Source organism: Lampetra planeri, chromosome 3 (genome assembly GCF_965212315.1).
Source record: "Lampetra planeri chromosome 3, kcLamPlan1.2.h2, whole genome shotgun sequence".
Classification (NCBI taxonomy): Eukaryota; Metazoa; Chordata; class Hyperoartia; order Petromyzontiformes; family Petromyzontidae; genus Lampetra; species Lampetra planeri.
In genome coordinates, this window is record NC_136109.1 from 8,861,463 (window position 1) to 8,884,216 (window position 22,754).

The 22,754-nt window shown below is 48.1% G+C and overlaps 1 protein-coding gene across 1 annotated transcript in view; it reads left to right on the forward strand.

Moving 5' to 3' along the window:
* The first annotated feature begins 2,511 nt into the window (after positions 1-2,511).
* The window catches only part of LOC144717267 (adhesion G protein-coupled receptor L2-like), a 199,985-nt gene continuing 179,742 nt past the window's right edge, over positions 2,512-22,754 (forward strand). Inside the window, exon 1 of the mRNA XM_078592680.1 lies at positions 2,512-2,581. The gene's annotated coding sequence lies outside the window, so the exon portion shown is untranslated. The remainder of the gene's footprint in view (positions 2,582-22,754) is intronic.

The window sequence follows — 22,754 nt, forward strand, 5'->3', positions numbered from 1 at the left end:
AAACACACAGACACACACAAAGACACACAGACACACACACATGGACACACAGACACACACAAAGACACACAGACAAACACACATACGGACACACACACATACAGACACTAGACACACAGACACACACACATACGGACACACACACATACGGACGCGAGACAATAGACACACACACACGGACAAAGAAACACAGACAGACACACTTAGCGACACACACAGACACACAAACAGACACAAACACATACGGACACATAGACACACACACAGACACACATACAGACACTAGACACACAGACACAAAGACACACACACGGACAAATAAACACAGACAGACACACTTAGCAACACACACAGACAGACACACAGACACACACACATACGGACACACAGACACACACACGGACAAATAAACACAGACAGACACACTTAGCGACACACACAGACAGACACACAGACACACATACGGACACATAGACACACACACAGACACACATACAGACACTAGACACACAGACACAAAGACACACACACGGACAAATAAACACAGACAGACACACTTAGCAACACAGACAGACAGACACACACAGACACACAAGCACCACTCTAAACTGAACATTTGAGCCAAAAAAAAAGCGGTTTTGGTGCAGCGAAGCAAAGTCTTCCTTTCTTTGAGTCTAAGAAGGGGAGGGGTGGGACAGAATGGGGGTTGGTGGTGGGGGAGAGGGGAGAGAGAGAGACAGAAGAGAAACGGGAGAGAAAGGGGGGTGGGAGTGAGAGAGAGAGATTCACAAAAGCCCTCCGCTAGCCGTTCATGAATAGAGGGGAGGGGGGCGTGCGAGGGGCTGAGATGAAACCCCGGGTTTTGGACATCTGGACTGGACTCGCGTTACCGGCAACAGCCTCCCTCTGCCACCTTTCCCTCCCCCTCCTCTCCGATCTTCCCATTCTCCAGAGGTCGTAAACGGGTTTTGATTCCTTACCCGTACCCGGCCGCACCAGGGTCGCAAACGGGTTCCCGTACCCGGCCGTACCCTACCCGTACCCGGCCGGGTATCGAGTAGGGTACGGGTATCGGGTGACCCGATTGCGACCTCTGGGATGAAGCCATGTTGCAGGCGCGGGTGGGTTGATTCTAGGAACTTGAATTGTGAGAAGAGACAAGACGTTGGGAAATGAGTGAAAAACGGTGACTCACCAGTGACTCACGGCCTACTCGTACCCGTACCCGGCCGCACCAGGGTCGCAAACGGGTACCCTAATACCCGTACCCGGGTATTCAGGTATCGGGTAGGGTACGGGTATCGGATACCCGGTTGCGACCTCTGCCATCCTCATCTCTCCTCCGCATCTCTCTTCACATCTCTCACCCCCCACTCTTTTCTCTCCTCTATCTGATTTCTATCACTCCACCCCACACACCATCATCTCCCCCCCCTCTACCCTCCATATCCCGTCTCTAGTAAATGCTTCGTTCACCTCTCCCACTCCATCTTCCATCTCTTCCCTCCCCCATCTCAACATTTTACAAATCCATCTATCCTCCCCACAATCTATCCTATAACCCCCCCCCCACTCCCACCCCCGAAACCACCTACTACCTAATAGCTTAATAGCTCAATGGGCTTTACCTGGTAAGATAAAAAAAAATAGTTTATTCTTTGGTTCTTTCGGTAAAGTCACATATAAAGATAAAATAATAAATTAAATTAATTACATTAAAATAGTTTCGTTTTATTTGTAGAATTTTTTTTAACAGTTATTGATTTACATTTCCTATACTTTGCACTGCTGTCGATTTTTTTTTGTAATTGTTGTTGTAACGTTATGACCCGCCCCTTACTTAGACACCTGTGATAAAGAGCTTTACAGCTCACTGGATTTCCTCCTCCGGTCTAAATAAAGATTCTGATTTTTGCTCTCCACCCCACCCCCTCCTCCTCTCTCCTCCTCCACCACCACCTCCATATTTTCCCATCCGTCACTGCTCCTCTCAATCTCCCCCCCATTCTCTCTCTCTCTCTCGCCTTCCTCCCCACCCCCTACCACCACCATCACCACCACCACCCAACCACCCTCCGTCTCCATTCCTTCTGCCGCGCCTCCACGCCACTCCTCCCAATCCCCCCCCTCCATCCCCTCTCCATCTCTCACACACGCGCACTGCCCCCTCCTCCTCCTCACCACCAACACCATTCTCCCCTCCCCCGTCTCTCTCTCCTCCTCCTCCACCTCCTCCTCCACCACCACCACACAGACAGAGACAGACTGCCAGAGAGGCGGGCAAGTGAAGCCGAGGGGTCTGCTAACGAATTCAACAACAGTCACAAACTCGACGACGATTGCTTTAAATCGCTATTTAAGAATAGATTGATCATCGTCGTTGTTGTTGTTGTTATCATTTACGGGTTTCGGGCAATTCTGAGATCACCCAAGGAATAACATCTTTATCTTAGAACCCCCGTGTGTGTGAAGAATCAAGCGTGGTGGGGTGGGTTGGTGGTGGTGGCGGGAGGGGGTCATCTCTCTCTCGTGTCCGTGATTTAAAAAGCTTCTCTCTCAAGCGAACCCCGACAAAACGCAGGTGGGTCCGGCATCCCCCGTTGTTGTACACACACCGTGTTCTATCACACGTACAGTCTACATTATAGACTGTATTGATTGACGGCTCGTGCGTAATGCTATAGCAAGCGACGCGTTGTTCTTCTTGATCTTGTTGGCAACGCGCAGGATGTATTCTCGACTTGCGTTCTTACAGATTGTGTGGGTAATGCGAGTTGAGTGATGGCTACTGTTGTGTTGGACATCGTACATGCAGTCTAGATTATAGACTGTATCACAGATGTGTTGAATATAGGACATGCAGTCTACATTATAGACTATATCACAGATGTGCTGTCTATAGTACATGCAGTCAACATTATAGACTGTATTATAGATGTATTGGCTATAGTAGATGCAGTCTATATTATAGACTATCACAGATGTATTGGTTATAGTACATGCAGTCTACATTATAGACTGTATCATAGATGTATTGGCTATAGTAGATGCAGTCTACATTATAGACTGTATCATAGATGTGTTTGCTATAGTACATGCAGTCTACGTTATAGACTGTATCATAGATGTGTTGGTTATAGTACATGCAGTCTATATTATAGACTATTATAGATGTGTTGGCTATAGTAGATGCAGTCTACATTATGGACTGTATCATAGATGTTGTGTTGGCTCTAATAAATGCAGTCTACATTATAGACTGTATCATAGATCTGTTGTCTATAGTACATGCAGTCTACATTATAGACTGTATCACAGATGTGTTGTCTATAGCACATGCAGTCTACATTATAGACTGTATCATAGATTTGTTGGCTCTAATAAATGCAGTCTACATTATAGACTGTATCATAGATCTGTTGTCTATAGTACATACAGTCTACATTATAGACTGCATCACAGATCGTGTACAATGCGAACGAGTGATGTCAACCGTTGCGTGGACACACATTGCAGCACGTGTGGCAGTCTACATCCTCGACTTACGGAACATTACACGGCATGTTGTTAGGGATTGTGGAATTCGATTGAGTTGATGTGCACTGCTGCTTCGTGTCTGTGTGTGTCTGTGTGTGTACGATATCTTCGGTGATGTTACAATCGGTGATGTTGAAAGAAGCATTCTGAAACAACGTACAGAATCCTTTACCTGTGCCTGCACGTACAGCCCGCTGTATAAACTGCATGTGTGTGTGTGTGTGTAATGAATTCGAGTGCGTGATGAATGGTGAATGTTGATATTCGTGTGTATCTATACACGTTGGGTGGGGGGTACTGGGGAGACAAAGGCGGCCGGGCGTGGTGTTGGCCACCCCAAACGCGTCGTGTGCCGTTCTGGACTTAATAGGCGCTCGCAAACAGCACTTGGCTCAACACGATGTTAAGGATACACGGGGGGCATCTTTGTATTTGTGTAAATATGTCGCTGTGTGTGTCTTTGTGAATATATATACACTACAGTTATAACCTTAATAGGTGCTCGCTAACATCATTTGCCCCCCACCCCCAACAGCCTCTAGGGGGGGGGGGGCGATGCGTGTAAACATTAGCACTGGGGAGACAAAGGCGGCCGGGCGCGGTGCTGGCCTCCCCACAGCCTTCATAGCTGCTGCTGCTAACAGCACCCTTGCCCCAACAAGTCTGTGGGTACTACACGGGGGACCTTTGTCTTTGTGCTATCTTTTGTTTTATAACCTTTAAAAAAAACGCGTGCCGTCTATCAAACATTTGCCCGTACGATCTATATTCTGCATGCTTATAACCTGGGATCTTTGTCTTTGTATAATATTTGTCTATATATATTAATGGAAACCTTTGTGTAATATATTTGTGTGTGTGTGCTTTGTGCGTGTCTTTTTTTAACACGTGTGCTTGTGAACCAGCGCTTCATAGCTCATCGGATTCCTCCTCCAGTATGAATAAATATTGTGTGTGTGTACACGCGATTGTATATCGGCGCGTATATTTGCATGCGTGATGGTCATATAAACACGGTATGTGTGATATGTGCATTTGTATAAATGTGTTGTGTGTGTAAGTGTATGTGCACATGTGTGTGGTGGTGGGGAGCGCTCGAAGCATGCGGTCTGAACCGTGGTCCTGGGCATCTCCTAGATCAACTCAGCCTCAAATGAGTACGTGGTGTGGTGCGATGCGTAAACATCGCCACTGGGGGAGACAAAGGCGGTCGGGCGTGCTGGTGGTGGTGCTGGCCACCCATCCCACCTCGTGGTACCACAGTGCCGGCCTTCATATGTGCTGCTCGCTAACAGCACTTGCCCCAACAGTCTGTTAAGGCTACACGGAGGAGCTTTGCCTTTGCCCATGTGTGTGTACGCGTGTGACTATCGCAAGCCATACTAGGTGCTCGCAAACAAATGGTCCCCCCCCCCCCAATTCGCAAACGTCTGCGGGTTTTTCCACCTCGCCAGGATAAATAAACGTGAGTCAATTGGGGCATCAGAGCACCTCCACATTTCGCCAATCCACTGCTGGATTCAGTTGGGATTTATTTGACCATACTTCACCACGCTGGTCAATGCGGCTCGGTAGAAGGGCCGGGTAACTTAAGACGTTGGAGCCATAGAAGTACAGTACAATAAACAACCGTGCTCTCTCTTGCAGCCTATATCGAGTTATATGCACAGCCGTTGTTGTACTACACACGGTTGTGTGCCAGCCATTCCATCATCACGCTGGCTAGGAGATGTTAACTACCTCGCCTGGTATATAGGATGCCGTGGGTTCGATCCAGACCCTGATGCCTGCTGCTGTATATTTGGAGTCTGCATGTCTCTCTCATCATCATCATCACGGTGGCTAGGATATGTTAACTACCTCGCCTGGTATGCAGGAGGTCGTGGGTTCGATCCAGACCTGATGCCTGCTGCTGTATATTTGGAGTCTGCAGTGTCTCTCTCATCATCATCACAGTGGTGAGATGTTAACTACCTCGCCTGGTATACAGGAGGTCGTTGGTTCGATCCAGACCCTGATGCCTGCTGCTGTATATTTGGAGTCTGCGTGTCTCTCTCTCATCATCATCATCACGGTGGCTAGGAGATGTTAACTATCTCGCCTGGTATACAGGAGGCCGTGAGTTCGATCCACACCCTGACGCCTGCTGCTGTATATTTGGAGTCTGCGTGTCTCTCTCTCATCATCATCATCACAGTGGCTAGGAGATGTTAACGACCTCGCCTGGTATGCAGGAGGTCGTGGGTTCGATCCCAACCCTGAAGCCTGCTGTATGTTTGGAGTTTTTTTGCGGTGTCTCTCTCTCATCATCATCATCACGGTGGTGAGATGTTAACGACCTCGCCTGGTATACAGGAGGCTTTGGGATATGTTAAGACCCTGAAGCCTGCTGTATGTTTGGAGTTTTTTGCGGTGTCTCTCTCTCTCTTTCTCTCCGTGGTCGCGTGAAATTTTGTCCGGGTCCTCCGGTTTTTCCCTCTACATTTAGAGTCAACGTCGTGCGTTTTGGAGTGTATTGGGCTCCTGTACGTTTCCACGTGGTAATCATCCACTTTGCCGAGCTGCTATTTGTGACCAGGTCGCTTCTGAAAAAGAGCTGTGTAGCGCAGTTGGGCCTTACTTGGTAAAATACAAATAATAAAATAATACAAATAAAACAGAATGAAATAATTCTCACGACGTTTCGGCCACAACGCAAGCAGCCGTCCTCAGGTGGAGAACAGGTCTGTCGAGAAGAATATACAGCAGCAAGCATCAGGGACTCTGTCTTCTCGACAGACCTGTCTTCACGACAGACGCTGTCTTCTCGACAGACCTGTTCTCCATCTGAGGACGGCTGCTTGCGTTGTGGCCGAAACGTCGTGAAAATTATTTCATTATGTTTTATTTGTATTATTTTATTATTTCCATTCTACGTGACTTTACCGAAAGAACCAAGAAGATGAATCCCTGCAGTCACGAAAGCTTTAAATCGAAAAATACAAATAGTTGTTTTGCATAGTTTCGCGTATCTCTATCCAAGCACTATCCAGGCTCCAAACCTGCTTATATTCCGACATGGTGGCATCCCATCAACATCTGTATATCTAACTCGGCTCAAGCCGTTCGTAAACCGAGTGACTTTATCTCTTTTATCTAAATCGGCTGAAGCCCCCCCCCCCCGCTATTCCGAATAAAGTAACTCAACTACACTTTTATATTACCAGGTCAGGGCCCACTTAGTGTCTAAAGCAATTTTTTCAGAAGCGACCAGGCCACAAACGATGGCTCAACGAAGTGGCTTATTATCACGTGGAAATGTACAGCTGCCAAATACTCAAGAAATGCATGTTGATCTTCTAGGTCACGTAGAAGGGAAATAATAAAATAATAAATTTTCAAAACGTAATAAAATAAAATTCTCACGACGTTTCGGCCACAACGCAAGCAGCCGTCCTCAGGTGAAGAACAGGGCTGTCGGAAAGACAGCGTCCGAATGACAGACCTGTTCTTCACCTGAGGACGGCTGCTTGCGTTGTGGCCGAAACGTCGTGAGAATTGTATTTTATTATGTTTAATTTTTATTATTTTATTATTTCCCTTCTACGTGACTTTACCGAAAGAACCAAGAAGATGAATCCCTGCAGTCACGAAAGCTTTAAATCGAAAAATGCATGTTGATTATAAATGTGGAGGGGAAAACCGGAGAAAAAATCGGAGTCGGGATCAAACCAACGACCTCCTGTATGCAAGGCGAGGTAGTTAAAATCTCCTAGCCACCCTCCCCTCCCACTCCTCCACGTAGCAGCGTTGAGGCCCTGATGTAGCTTCTTCCTCGCTATCCTCGTCTTTCCTGACCCTATGCTGTCGTTTTTTTCCTGCACATTCAATTGCTCGTCCTCATATTTATCATTCTTTAACTTCTCTCTTCCCACTCATTTCTCCTTTTCCGTGGTGGGGTGTCACGGTGGCTAAGAAATGTTAACTCCCTCGCCTGGTATGCAGGAGGTGTCGTGGGTTCGATCCCGACCCTGACGATGCCTGCTACTGTATATTTGGAGTTCGCGTGTCTCTCTCGCCATGGTCGCGTGGATTTTTCTCCGGGTCCTCAGGGTTTTCCCCTCCACATTTAGAATCGGCGCGCGGTTAGATTATTTGGCTGATATACATTTCCACGCGACGATTGAGCTATCGTTTGTGGCCAGGTCGCTTCTGAAAAAGAACTACACAGCCCAGTGGGCCTTAGCTGGTAAAATAAAATAAAAAATAGTTGAGTTTTTAGTTGAACTGTGTAACAAGGGGAAGTCCTAAAGCCAGATGGAGGAACTGTTGGTGGTGATGACCCAGTAAACATAAAATGTTTGGACCAATGTCACGCCAACGTTGGTCCAACAGTTGCAGCTACATGCGCAACGTTGGTGCAACATTGTACGTGTACTGGGGTGACTGTAAGAGCGGTCCTTGAAGGTCAGGTGTTGACTGTCCAGCAGCTATGGAGATCTGGCACAAGCAAGCGATGGCGAGGCATGGCGGAGTCAAAGGCATTGGCCGCCGTGATCCGTCACGTGTGTATGTGATGGATGACTCTTACACCAAAACAATATTCATCTGTCCTTACTAATAATGGCCCATTTGATCATTTTTGACCTTTAATATATATGTAAAATGCACCACACACTCCTTTATCTTCCCTATATATACACACACATGGAGCCAAACACAAACGCCACCATTCAGCTCCGTGTGTCTTGTGCTGACTTGTGTTGATAGCGAGTTCTAGATTTGAAGCTTTCGTGATTGCAAGGATTCATACTCTTAGTTCTTTCGGTAAAGTCACGTAGGTAAAAAATGAAATTAAAATTAATAAAAAATAAAATAATAAAAAATCACGACGTTTCGGAGGCAACACAAGTCTCCGTCATCAGGTGGGATAGAGCAAATCTGGCTGTGACGGTCCCACCTGATGACGGAGACTTGTGTTGCCACCGAAACGTCGTGATTTTTTATTATTTTATTTTTTATTAATTTTTATTTCATTTGATAGCGAGTGCCTAGTAAGGCCTTTTCACTCGGGTAAGGTAGCGGTGAGAAATATCCGTACCAGATAAATGTGGCATTTATTTATGCAAATAGTTCACCTGGAAAATCTTGAGATGGAACATCTCATTTGCAAGGGTAACCGGGGTGGTCAAGTAGACACATATTGTGCACGGCACGACTGTGGAAGAGGTCCTAGGTTCAAAGCCCGGTTTCATTAAAGCACGTTATCGAGTGTCGTAGGCTTGATGGTTTGCACGAAATCTGGTAAAATTCCAGCTTCTGAGAATTAAAAAAAAATTGGCTTGACTTATTTATTGTGTGTTGAACTTCTTTCGCACTGTACGTAGCCAACCTTGCCTATCGGAGGCGAATATGGCATTCGGTGGGAAAGTGCTCAGAAGTGGCTCTGTGATATTCATTTCCATGGGGCCTATTCGACACGGAAGGGGGTCACACTGCTCTGCCAGAGATCCGAATGGATTGTTCGTTTCGTGATGTGATGCCGATTTCACAATTAGTGGTAAAATTCCGGGAAAATTCTAACAAGGGTGTGTATACTATGAGACCTCCTTTACCAGTGGCAACATATAGTAATATAGTCATCTGGTCCAACACCAATGGAGACTAGGCTCTAAGAAAAGCTGTCTCGGGTGTGGACCAATCAACTTCAAGGACAGTGCATATCATCATCAGAGTTGTTTCTTTTTTGTTTGCATTTTGACTGCTTGTGTTGTGGTTATTGCAAACATGATGCCTTGTATAAAGGTGTCAGTTTTTGTACCAGTTGAAAGGCTAAAAACCTATTACTATAAGGGTGTGTATAATAAATGTTTTTAAAAAGCACAGGTCGCTTGAAGGGGATTTCAGAAGTAGCTCTGTGAAATCCACTTCCGTGGGGCAATTCAACACGGAAGGGGGTCACACTGCTCTGCGATTAGCACGGATGGCTACGTGCAAATAAGTTCCAACATATCTTCTTGGTTCTTTCGGTAAAGTCACGTAGAAGGGAAATAATAAAATAATAAAAATAAAACACAATAAAATACAATTCTCACGACGTTTCGGCCACAACGCAAGCAGCCGTCCTCAGGTGAAGAACAGGTCTGTCGGAAAGACAGCGTCTGAATGAACACCACCAAGCTTGGCAGCGTATATTTAAGCTGGGTTTACCGAAAGAACCAAGAATATGAATCCCTGCAGTCACGAAAGCTTTAAATCGAAAGTTCAACATGCATGCATCCGAACGGATTGTTTTGCTTCGCGACGCCGATGGCGACAAAATTGTTGGCGGCGGGTAGGGGAGGGATACGAAACCATTAAGAGCGATGGTTTATAAAAAAACAAAAATGAAAGCACCGATCATCATCGCCACCGCCGCCATCTCTGAATTCTGCCCATCTCCTCCGCGTAACGACGATGAGAGTGCGCGCGCACGCTCCGTTCGCTCACTCTTGGCAAACGAATTACAACAACCCCGCTTAAATGGTAATTGAATCTACAAACGCATAATTATACACTGTGCAAACAGTTTACAGAAACGCGGGAGCGCACGCACGCGCCTCGCATTGCACTCCTCCTGTTTATCTTTGGTGCACTAATTGCCGTCGTCGTCATCATCATCATTGTTATGATGATGATTATTAGAAGTAGCGTTCGTGTTTTACGTGTTCGTTCATCAACCCACGCTGGCCAGCATGGTGAAGTATGGCCAATCGAGCCCAGTGACCGACACGGTATAGATGGGAGGCCTTCATCCAGCCGTGCGATTGATCACGGCTGATTATGCGAAATATGCTGATGAGTAACCGTTATCATTGGCATCGTCCGGCCGTGTCGTGTATATTTTGGATACAATTCACGGATGGCTGCAGAGGTGGAAATCGAACCTGAGTCTCTCTGCCAAGCAGTTTTAGCAGTGAGTTCAGCCACCTTCCTCTGGTGCTGTGAACTGACACGGACATTGTGAACCTCGTGGCAGACACAGGGATTGAATTCAAGGATTTCAGACACACTGGCTCAATAGCCTGACTTGGCCATTATGAACGCGTTAAGAAAGAGAAATAAAGAGACACACAGAGCCAGGACTCGGGGCTTGAACCCACACGTTCTTTGACAGTGCTGGTTTAGTGTGTCCTGACACAGACATTTTGAAACGTCAGAAAGATAACCTGTTCGTGAGCTTGAGCACAGATATTTAGATGTATTAGTGGTAGGAATTTTCTGGTTACACCAGCCCACAGGGGATTATTGTGTCCGTCCGTCGTGCATCCAAAAATGGTAGGGGTGGGGCTGGGTGGAGAGGGGCTGGGTGGGGGGTGGGAGGGGTGGGGCTGGGTGGGGAGGGGCTGGTCACCCCGTGGTGCCCTTATAAAACTCAACGTTTAACCTACTCACGCCGGCTTGTGCCCGCCCTCACAGTCGGCCATATTTGTGGAATACACCACGCCGCCGTTGACCCTGACCATTGACCGAGCAGCAACCCAACGCGTTCCTACCAGCTCCCTCCGCAGGAATGTGTTAACTCGGTAACTGCGACACAGCCATTATGTACCTCTAGAGAGAGAGACAAAACAGACACAGGGTTTGACCCCGGATCCACGGAAATAACTCGGAAAGAGGCCCCCAGACCTCGGGCTTGAACTCAGGTTTTCAGCAGCAACGGCTCTGGTTTGTCCGACACAGCCATTATGACCCCCCTAGAGAGAGACACCCACACAGCCATAATGATTTCTTGTGCTTAATAATGCACTTCTTAATTGATCTATCTCCTGTATGTCTGCGCTGCACGCCGCTTCACTTATTCATTACGATATTTTATGCATGGTATTTTTTGTGTCTTTATTTTCGAAAATATAAATATCTTCACGTCATGAATATTTAAACACGCGCCTGCAGTATTTATGCCGCAGACGTGTGTACGTACGTGTGTGTTCGGTTTCAATTTCAATTTGGGAGGCCAAGGAACTTAATGTGATGCAACGTGGGGGGGGGGGGGCTGCTGCTCTTGTACGATACGACAATTGCGACGTTTCTTGCCAGTAGTTTGTCAGGAGGAGTGAAATTATGAAGCCGAACAATACTCGAGATTCATCTTCTTGGTTCTTTCGGTAAAGTCACGTAGAATGGAAATAATAAAATAATAAAAATGAAACATAATAAAATACAATTCTCACGACGTTTCGGCCACAACGCAAGCAGCCGTCCTCAGGTGAAGAACAGGTCTGTCGAGGACGGCTGCTTGCGTTGTGGCCGAAACGTCGTGAGAATTATTTTATTGTTTTATTTTTATTATTTTATTATTTCCCTTCTACGTGACTTTACCGAAAGAACCAAGAAGATGAATCCCTGCAGTCACGAAAGCTTTAAATCGAAATTTAATACTCGAGATCTCTCAGTCTGGCTGTCCCGAGTTTCAGATGCTGTATGAACATTGAACCCTGAGCATCTTAAAGGTGTCCTAGTTTGGCCGTCCCCAGTTTCACGGATTAACATTTCACCCTGAGAATTCAAAATGTGTCTCTATGTTTGCCCGACCCGAGTTTCAGCTGTAAGAATTGGACTCTGAGAATCCTAAATGTGTCTAACTTTGTCCCTCCCGAGTTTCAGATAAAAACATTTGACCCTAAGAATCCTAAAGGTGTCTTAGTTTGGCCGTACCGAGTTTCAGATATAAACATTTCACCCTGAGAATACTAAATGTGTCTAACTTTGTCCGACCCGAGTTTCAGGTGTAAACATTAAACCCTGAGAATACTAAATGTGTCTAACTTTGTCCGACCCGAGTTTCAGATATTAACATTTCACCCTGAGAATCCTAAAGCTGTCTTAGTGTGGCCGTACCGAATTTCAGATGCTAACATTGGACCCTGAGGTTCCTGGAGGTGTCGCAGTCTGGCCATGAACCTCGGGCATTAACATTGAACCGTTCTAATCGTAAACATGCCTTAGCCTGGCTCTACGAGCGCTTCGTATTAACGCTGAACCCACGACAAGAAATCTTACAGGCGCGCCTTCTATCTGCCCCGGTGAGTTCTAGGCAGTAACACAGAACGCTAAGAATCTTACAGATGTCATCCTGTCTCTTAGCACTAAGTGGGCAATGCAGCTTGCCGCTATTTTCTGCTGTTGCTGTAGTTTTTTGACGTCTGTGTTGGTGCGTGTGTGTGTGTCTGTGGGTCGAGGGGAGAGCGGTGGCACAAAGGTTAGCGCGCTCCGCAACGAACTCGGACACTTCGAATATGCAGTGTGTAAATATCAGCGGTGGAGGGAGGGGGGGAAGACAAAGGTGGTCGGCCGTGGGGTGCTTATCACCCACTCCCCCCCACACCCTGGTGTACTGGCGCCGGCCTTTGATAGGCGCTCGCTGACAGCACTTGCCCCAGCCGTCCGGTGAAGGCTATATACGGGGTGGGATCTTTTGTCAGTGTCCACTAGGCTATAGGTGACGCATACTGATGCGAGCCATGAAAGTGAAAAAAAAGGAATAAAGGGAAATAATTAATAAATTGAGCTCCCCAACCCCCACCACCACCACCTCCCAAAAAAAAATGCATTCGGAGTTTAAATTCCGATCACGGCTTCCTGTGGCGATGGACGTGGTTGGTTAGAGAGGGGCAAGTCCTGCCCGCCTGTATTCTCCAGCACATGTGTGTGCGCGCATGTGCACGTGTGTGTGTGTGCACATGTGTGCACGTGTGTGCGGGGAGCGGTGGTGTAGCGGTTAGCGCTACGAAGCTGTCGACCCGAGTTCGATTCCTGCTCACGGCCAACATCGGTGACGATTATCTGAACCGGTCCTGGGCCTCCCCTAGGTCGACTCAGCCTCAAGTGAGTGTGTAAACATCGCCACTGGGGGGACAAAGGCGGCCGGACGTCGTGTTGGCCACCCACCCCCACCTCGTGTGCCGTGCCGGCCTTTATAGGTGCTCGCTAACAGCACTTGCCCCTACGGTCTGTTATAGGCTATACGGAGGATCTTTGTCTTTGTGTGCATGGGGAGCGGTGGCGTAGTGGTTAGCGCGCCGCGCTACGAAGCTATGGACCCGAGTTCGATTCCCGCTCATGGCCAACATCGGTGACGATTATCTGAACCGGTCCTGGACCTCCCCTAGGTTGACTCAGCCTCAAATGAGTACCTGCTGCGTAAAAAAACATCGCCACTGGGGAGACAAAGGCGGCCGTGGTGCTGGCCACCCACCCCGTCGTTTGCTGTTCAAACCTTAATAGGTGCTCGCAGATAGCACTTGCCCCAGCAATATATATAAGGCTATACGGGTGTGATCTTTGTTTTTGTGTACATTTGTTGATTGCATTTGTGTGTGTGGTTATGATTGCAATGTGTGGGTGCGTCTTTGTGTGACCAGTGGCGATGATGGTGTTGTTGATGGTGTTGATGATGGTGTCACCGTGGTGATGACCACAGTAATTGTGGTGGGGGTGAAGATGATGGTGATTGTATTGGTGGTGATGATGATGTAGTGGTGGTGATGATGATGATGATTGTACTGGTGGTGATGATGATGATGATGATACAGGAATAAATGTGACTGTGATGGAGATGACCGTTTTGGTGATGATGATGTGGTGGTGGTGATGATGGTGATGATTGTACTGGTGGTGATGATGATGATACAGGATGAAATGTGACGGTGATGGAGATGATAGTTTTGGTGATGATGATGTGGTGGTGGTGAAGATGAGGGAATGATTGTATTGGTGGTGATGATTGTGTTGATGGTGATGATGATGATGTTTGCAGATTGTGACGACGACAGCGGTGGTGGTGGTGGTAGTGCCTGGTGGTGCTGGGTTTGTTGTTAGTGGTGGTGCTTGATGATGGCGATGCAGACGTCAGTAATTGCGATGATGTTTGATAGCAACGTTGCAAATCTGCACGTCGCTTTGTGTGATGAATTCTAGCGATGGTGGAAACTGCGGCGATGTTAGGAGCGGTGTTAGCATTCTCCACGCTACGGACCCCGAGTTGCTGGGCCTCCCTTAGGGCGACTCGGCCTCAAAGTGAGTGCCTGGTGCGGTGCGTGAACATCGCCACTCGGGGAGACAAAGGCGGCCGGGCGTGGTGCTGGCCACCCACACCCCCCTCGTGTGCCTGTGATAGGTGCTACTCCGCTCACAGCACTTGCCCCAACAGTTTCTTTACAGGCTAGAAACGAGGGCTGAACGATGAATCGATTTCAAATCGATTAATCGATGTTTGAAACGAATGCGATTAGCAAATCACAAAGGCTGCGATTTTTTGCGATTTTAAAAGTTCGATTACTTTCTTATTATATTTGTTTTATTCCTTATTATAACTTTATTTATTTAACTTAACAATTGTTCTATATTTGATTGTTCTATTTCAATTAAGACATTTTAATAAATGCGTGTGGGAAGCAATTCATATATTTTTCAAGTTCGCATCCTTGCATTCGAATTTATAGAGCAGTTCATATTTTGACGGCACCATGTGCTAATGCTCCCATCACACGTTTTAAATCCGTGACACAGTGAATATTGAACTGAAGCTTGCCTTTCAAAAAACTAAATTTTAATCGCAAATCAAATCGCAATCTCTGTCAGCAAAAATCCGCAATTAGATATTGTCCCTTAATCGTTCAAGCCCTTAATGGTGGAGGCGGTCACGCGCATGCTTGTGACAGTGATGATGATTCTAGATTTGAAGCTTTCGTGACTGCAAGGATTCATATTCTTAGGTTTTTTCGGTAAAGTCACGTAGGTAAAAAATGTAAAATTAATAAAAGTAAAATAAAAAATATTGCTATCGTGCTGTGACGGTTCCACCTGAAGACGGAAGCTTGTGTTGCCTACGAAACGTCGTGATTTTTATTTTATTTTTATTTTATTAATTTCAATTTTTTACCTACGTGACTTTACCGAAAAAACCTAAGAATAGTGATGATGGTGGTGGTGGTGGTGGCGGCGAGGTGTTGGCAGTACACGGGAAGATACAAAGGTAGCCGGGCGCATGTGTGTGTGTGTACACACGTGCACACACACAAACACGTGCGTTCAATCGGGGGGGGGGGGGTCCCACTCAATTAAACCGCTGCAGCGTTGTAAGCATTAGAGAGACAAAGACGGCCGGGCACTGTTGCTCTCTAACAGCACGAGGTTGGTTTTTTTTATCTTTCTTATTCCAGCCGGTACGCCTCTGAGACTTGCCGTGCCTTTGTCTCTGCGCGCAGGCGAAGGCTTGCATGTAAATGAAAGTGGTTGTCACGTGGGCGGTATAGCGCTACGAGACCGGCACGGGCTCCCCACCCGCCCCTAGGTCGACTCAGCCTCAAACCGAGTACATCTGGTGCGGTGCGTAAAACGTCGCCACTGGTGGTGGGGAGGGGGTGGGGCGGAGAGGGGGTGGGGCGGAGAATCAAAGACGGACGGGAGTGGTGTTGGGCCAGCCCCCCCTGTTCACACATCAAGGCCGTGGTAACGAAGTCAACATTGGGGGGGGGGGGGGCAAATCTTCCAGGGGGTCCCCCCCCCCAGAAAAAAATCTTAATTTGAAAACTCATTTCCTGCCGAAAATATAAAAACATTAACTAACACATCGGATGGACTTTTTATTAATTTTTTAACAATAATGTCTAATAGTGTATTGTATTACATTGCTCTGTTTTTTTCTATTTTTTTTACCTTTTCTTGTTTCATTGTATGCAATGGCAGAGATTCGGGATTTATAAAGTACGACCATAGCCACAATCATATCAACAGAAATCTATTTTACAGCAATATATTGGGGGGGGGGACATTTTCAGCATATTTGAATATTGGGGGGGGGGGAATGTGTGTCCCCCCCCTCCCCCCCCAATATATATTCATAGGCGTCCGCTCGCAGCACTTGCCCCACAAGTCTGTCCGGGCTACACGGGGGATCTTTGTCTTTGTATGCGCGTGTACTTGTGCGTGCGTATGCGCTGTCCCGCAAATTTGCATTTTAATGGGGATGCTTGTGAATTAAGGACGTCTCACAAAAGTGGGCGAAATCGACAACCACCTTGCCGATTGGTGGCCGCTGTACCCGTTTTTGCGATTGTTAGCGCAGCAACACACACACACACAACACTCACCACACACTCACCACACGCACACACCACACTCATCACACTCTCACCACACTCACCACACTCATCACACACTCATCACACTCTCACCCGCACACACTCATCACACTCTCACCACACTCACCACACTTACACACTCACCACACGCACACACTCACCACACTCACCACACTCACTCACACACACCACACACTCACCACACACTCACCACACGCACACACCACACTCATCACACTCTCACCACACTCACCACACTCATCACACACTCATCACACTCTCACCCGCACACACTCATCACACTCTCACCACACTCACCACACTTACACACTCACCACACGCACACACTCACCACACTCACCACACTCACTCACACACACCACACACTCACCACACACTCACCACACTCACCACACACACTCACCACACTCCCACACTCACCACACACACCACACACACCACACTCATCACACACTCATCACACTCATCACACACTCACCACACACACACCACACTCACCACACTCACATACTCACCATACTCACCACACACTCACACGCACACATCACTCCCACACTCACCACACACCCCACACACACCACACTCACACACTCACACACACTCACACACACTCACACACACCACACTCACCACACTCACCACACACACTCACTCACCACACACACTCACTCACCACACTCACACACTCACTCACCACACTCACTCACCACACTCACACACTCACTCACCACACTCACACACTCACTACACTCACCACACTCACCACACTCACCACACTCACACACTCACCACACTCACACACTCACCACACTAACCACACTCACCACACTCACACACTCACCACACACACCACACTCACCACACTCACCACACACACTCCCTCACCACACTCACCACACACACCACACACACCACACACACCACACTCACACACTCACCACACTCACCCATCACACTCACCACACCACACTCACATACTCACACACACTCACCACACTCACCACATACACACACTCACCACACTCACCACACACACTCACTCCCCACACTCACACACTCACCACACTCACACACTCACCACACTCACACACTCACTCACCACACTCACACACTCACCACACTCACCACACTCACCACACACACACACTCACCACACTCACACACTCACTCACCACACTCACCACACTCACACACTCACTCACCACACTCACACACTCACCACACTCACCACACTCACCACACACACCACACTCACCACACTCACACACTCACCACACTCACACACTCACCACACTAATCACACTCACCACACTCACACACTCACCACACTCACACACTCACCACACTCACACACTCACCACACTCGCCACACACACCACACTCACCACACTCACCACACACACAACACTCACACACTCACCACACTCACCACACTCACCACCCTCACACACTCACCACACTCACACACTCACCACACTCACACTCGCCACATTTCAGTTCACAACAATAGACTCACTCACTCACGCACTCCTTCACCACACCCATTCACCACACCCATTCAGCACACTCACCACACTCATTCACGCTCGCACTCACCACACCCATTCACCCACATGCTCACCCGCTCACTCACTCTCCGACCTCCACACTCACTCATCCACTCCGTCTCTCGCCACACGGCGGGTAACGACACTTTTGCTTCCACGTCTTTCCTCCACACCGCTCCAATTTGGGAATTCCCTCCCATCATCGTCTCTTCTTTCTCTCCCGAGCGTTTCCAACAATAACCTCGCGCCAGCGTTGTTGTTCATTTTTGTTCTTTACGCGCTCTTCATGCCTGCGGCTCCGACGCCTTCTGTTCCGTTGTTGCCTGCCTACACCTCCGTACGGATTTCTTCGTCGAGGTTGTTATTCCATGCTAACGTGTACCACGGGTCTCTCCTTGTAAAAAATAAAAAAAACCTAGCTGGGTAACTGGCTGAATGGGATTTTTTTCCCCTGTAACTAATGAACGTCGATTGATCGATCTACGGTCCTGTTCACGCTTACCGATCAAAACACTCGATAGTGTATTGCTGTTTGTTGCTGGCTGCATGACGCTTTGGGCCTTTGGGCCTGCGTTCACTTAGATATACTATTTTTTATTTTACCAAGGATAAGGCCCACTCCGCTATCAAGCTCTTATTCAGAAGCGACCTGGCCACAAATCATAGGTCAACGAAGTGGCGTGCAGTGTGGAAACGTGGAAATTTCCGCCAGCCAAAGGCTCTTAACGCGTGGTGATGTTGATTTCTAAATGCGGGGAAAAAATCCACACGACCACGGAGAGAGATGGAGACCACCTCCTGTACACCAGGCGAGGTAGTTGTGATGATGATCATGGGAGAGAGACACCGCTAACTCCAAATAGACAGTGTCAGGGTCGGGATCGAACCCACAATATTCTGCATACCAGGCGAGGTAGTTAACATCTCGCAACTGTGATGATGATGATGAGAAAGACACCGCAAACTCCAAATAGACAGCAGCAGGCGTCGTCAGGGTCGGAATCGAACCCACGACACTCCTGTAAAGCAGGCGAGGTAGTTAACATCTCGCAACTGTGATGATGATGATGGTGATGAGAGAGACACCGCAAACTCCAAATAGACAGCAGCAGGCGTCGTCAGGGTCGGGATCGAACCCACGACACCTCCTGTACACCACGCGAGGTAGTTAACATCTCGCCACCGTGGCGACCAGCAACTGCGTTGAATGAATAACCAATCGTCCCTTTAACGTGGAGTGAAAACATCGTATCGGTCGAGAACGTTTATCACGGACGGATGCAGTCTTGATTTCATTTTTTTCATGCCAGTCTCGGAATAACCTCGGGGTTGATGTCTGCTGGGAGTTCCCCCCCCTCCCCGCCTCACAGGTGGAGGTGGTACAGTTGGATTCCCGGGAGAGGGTTTGCTGCGAGACGTCCTCCCCCCGTTGCCTCGTAACGCGTTGCTCGGCGGGGTTATCCTGCCAATGGAGCGCTGGCGCGTGTCTCGTCACTCGCTGCAGTGGTGTCTCGCTGTGGCGACATGTTGACTACCTCGCCTGGTATGCAGTTGGTCGTGGGTTCGATCTCGACCCTGACGACGCCTGCTGCTGTATATCTGGAGTTTGTGTCTTTTGCTCCCTTCGCGTGGAGATGTTGACTACCTCGCCTGGTATGCAGGAGGTCGTTGGTTCGATCCCGACCCTGACGACGTCTGCTGCTGTGTATTTGGAGTTTGCGTCTTTCTCTTCGCGTGGAGATGTTATTTCTCTCGCCTATTATGCAGGAGGTCGTTGGTTCGATCTCGACCCTGACGACGCCTGCTGCTGTGTATCTGGAGTTTGCGTCTTTCTCTCCTTTCGCGTGGAGATGTTGACTACCTCGCCTGGTATGCAGGAGGTCGTTGGTTCGATCTCGACCCTGACGACGCCTGCTGCTGTGTATCTGGAGTTTGCGTCTTTCTCTCCCTTCGCGTGGAGATGTTGACTACCTCGCCTGGTATGCAGGAGGTCGTTGGTTCGATCTCGACCCTGACGACGCCTGCTGCTGTGTATCTGGAGTTCGCGACTTTCTCTCCCTTCGCGTGAAGATGTTGACTACCTCGCCTGGTATGCAGGAGGTCGTTGGTTCGATCCCGACCCTGACGACGTCTGCTGCTGTATATCTGGAGTTTGCGTCTTTCTCTCCCTTCGCGTGGAGATGTTATTTCTCTCGCCTGCTATGCAGGAGGTCGTTGGTTCGATCCCGACCCTGATTTACGCCTATATATATTTGGAGTTTGCGGTGTCTCTCTCGCCCCCGCGGTCGTGTAGAGTTTTTCTCCGGGTCCTCCGGTTTTTCCCTCCAAGTTTAGAATCAACATCCACACGACGATAAGCCCCACTTGGTTGAGCTGTCATTGGTGGTGGCCAGGTCGCTTCTTAAAATAGCTCTATAGCTCAGTGGGCCTTAGCTGGAAGAATAAAAAGTATATTTGAGTATATTTCTGCGTGATTTAATAGGGATATGATTAATGCTTTATGCACGATGAGCGAAGCCAACCTCATTCTCCAGACTTTTTGATATCTCAAATGTAACGCACGGATTTGACACCTTTCAACCGCGCAGGCAGACAGACAGATTTTAAAGCCTAAAAGCCTCTTTCATTAAAAGTCGGAGCGCCAGTCATAAAATGGCCAACTGACACTCGGTCCAAAGATTACTCTTATGCAAATGAAGACAAAGATAAATCAATCAATAATTCTCAACGGCTTAACTCGGAATTCAAGTTAGTAAGGCGTCGAGTCCACCCATGCAGTCAGATGTTTACGATGAGGCGAGCATCGCGACGAAGGCCCATCGGCTCACGGTCTGCGTCGCGTGCGCGCCAGAGGTCGCAAACGGATTTTGATTCCTTACCTGTACTTGGCCGCACTAGGGTACCCGTACCCGTACCCTACCCGATACCCGCCTACCCGTACCCGGCCGGGTAACGGGTAGGGTATGGGTACGGGTACACATTTAGACTCGACGTTGCGCGTTTTATAATATTTGGCTTCTGTACATTTACACGTGACGACGAGCCGATTTGTTTGGACCATCATTTTGTGGCCAGGTCGCTTCTTAAAAAGAAAGAGCCACATAGTTCACGGTGGGGTCTTAGATCTGGTAAAAATAAATAAAAAGTTCACAGTTTAGTTTATAGCAGCTCGTTATTGTTTCACGGTCGCCTTTTCCCTCCGGCCGGTGTCATCCCACGCGCACGTGGCCTTGCAGGAGCACAGTTCGCCCGATGTTGTAAACTTCTCTCTCCATCTCCTGAAAGGGGGGATGCATTTCCATCTCGAGTCGGCGCAAATCTCGACTCTTTGGTTCTTTCGGTAAAGTCACAAGCGTCCGTCATCAGGTGATGATGGCGCAAGGTGTTGCGCCCGAAACGTCGTGATTTATTTTATTTTCTACCCACGTGACTTTACCGAAAGAACCAAAGAGTATGGATCCCTGCAGTCACGAAAGCTTCAAATCAAGATTGGCACAAATCTCATCTCTCTCTATTCTCAAATATTCCTTCCGCAGCACTCACACTGAATCGCTTTCATCTCGCTCTCGTTTTGTGGAACAGGGCTCTGTATTATTCAACAACTGCACATTTTCAAGTTGCCTTTTAGCATCTCCACTGCTGTACCCACTGTAGCTTCTCTACTGATGTACCCACTGTACCTACTCTACTGTACCACTGTAGCTTCTCTACTGATGTACCAACTGTACCTACTCTACTGTACCACTGTAGCTTCTCTACTGTACAACTGTAGCTTCTTTACTGTACCACTGTACCTTCTCTACTGCTGTACCCACTGTACCTACTCTACTGTACCACTGTAGCTTCTCTACTGTACCACTGTAGCTTCTCTACTGTACCACTGTACCTTCTCTACTGTTGTACCCATTGTACCTACTCTACTGTACCACTGCACCTTATCTACTGTACCACAGTACCTTCTCTACTACTGTACCCACTGTAACTTCTCTACTGTGCCACTGTACCTTATATACTGTACCACTGTACCTTCTCTACTACTGTACCACTGTACCTCTGAGTGCTTAGTCGGCCATTTTTCTGCCCCCCCGCCCCCATCCCCTTCTCCTCACGTTGCCCACCAAAAACAAATTTTTTTATGAATGGCCCAATGTATGCATGAGAATGAATACTTTTTAATTCTTATCGAATCTCTCCCATGACAAAGAGAAGGCTCTCTCTCTCTCTCTTTGACTCTCTTTTGAGGCGACCGGAGACCTTGCGGATTTTAATTGAACCTCCACAGCTTGGCCATCAATCTGTCCCCCTTTTTTGGGGGGAGCCCAAAGGTGGTTCGTTTGCGCGGTTTGGCCTTCGTGTTCATAGTGATCGGCGCGGCTAATCGCTATGACGAGCACCTGGGGGCCTAGGGGATGTCTCCCGCACATTGTGAGCCAGCCTCAAGGCCTTCTCTGCACGCGTGCTCATTGGGACGCAGCTCCCAAGTCACCTTAAGACTCTAGCCAAGTTCCTTAGCAGGAGAACACGCGCGTTGAACTTCTTTTGCACC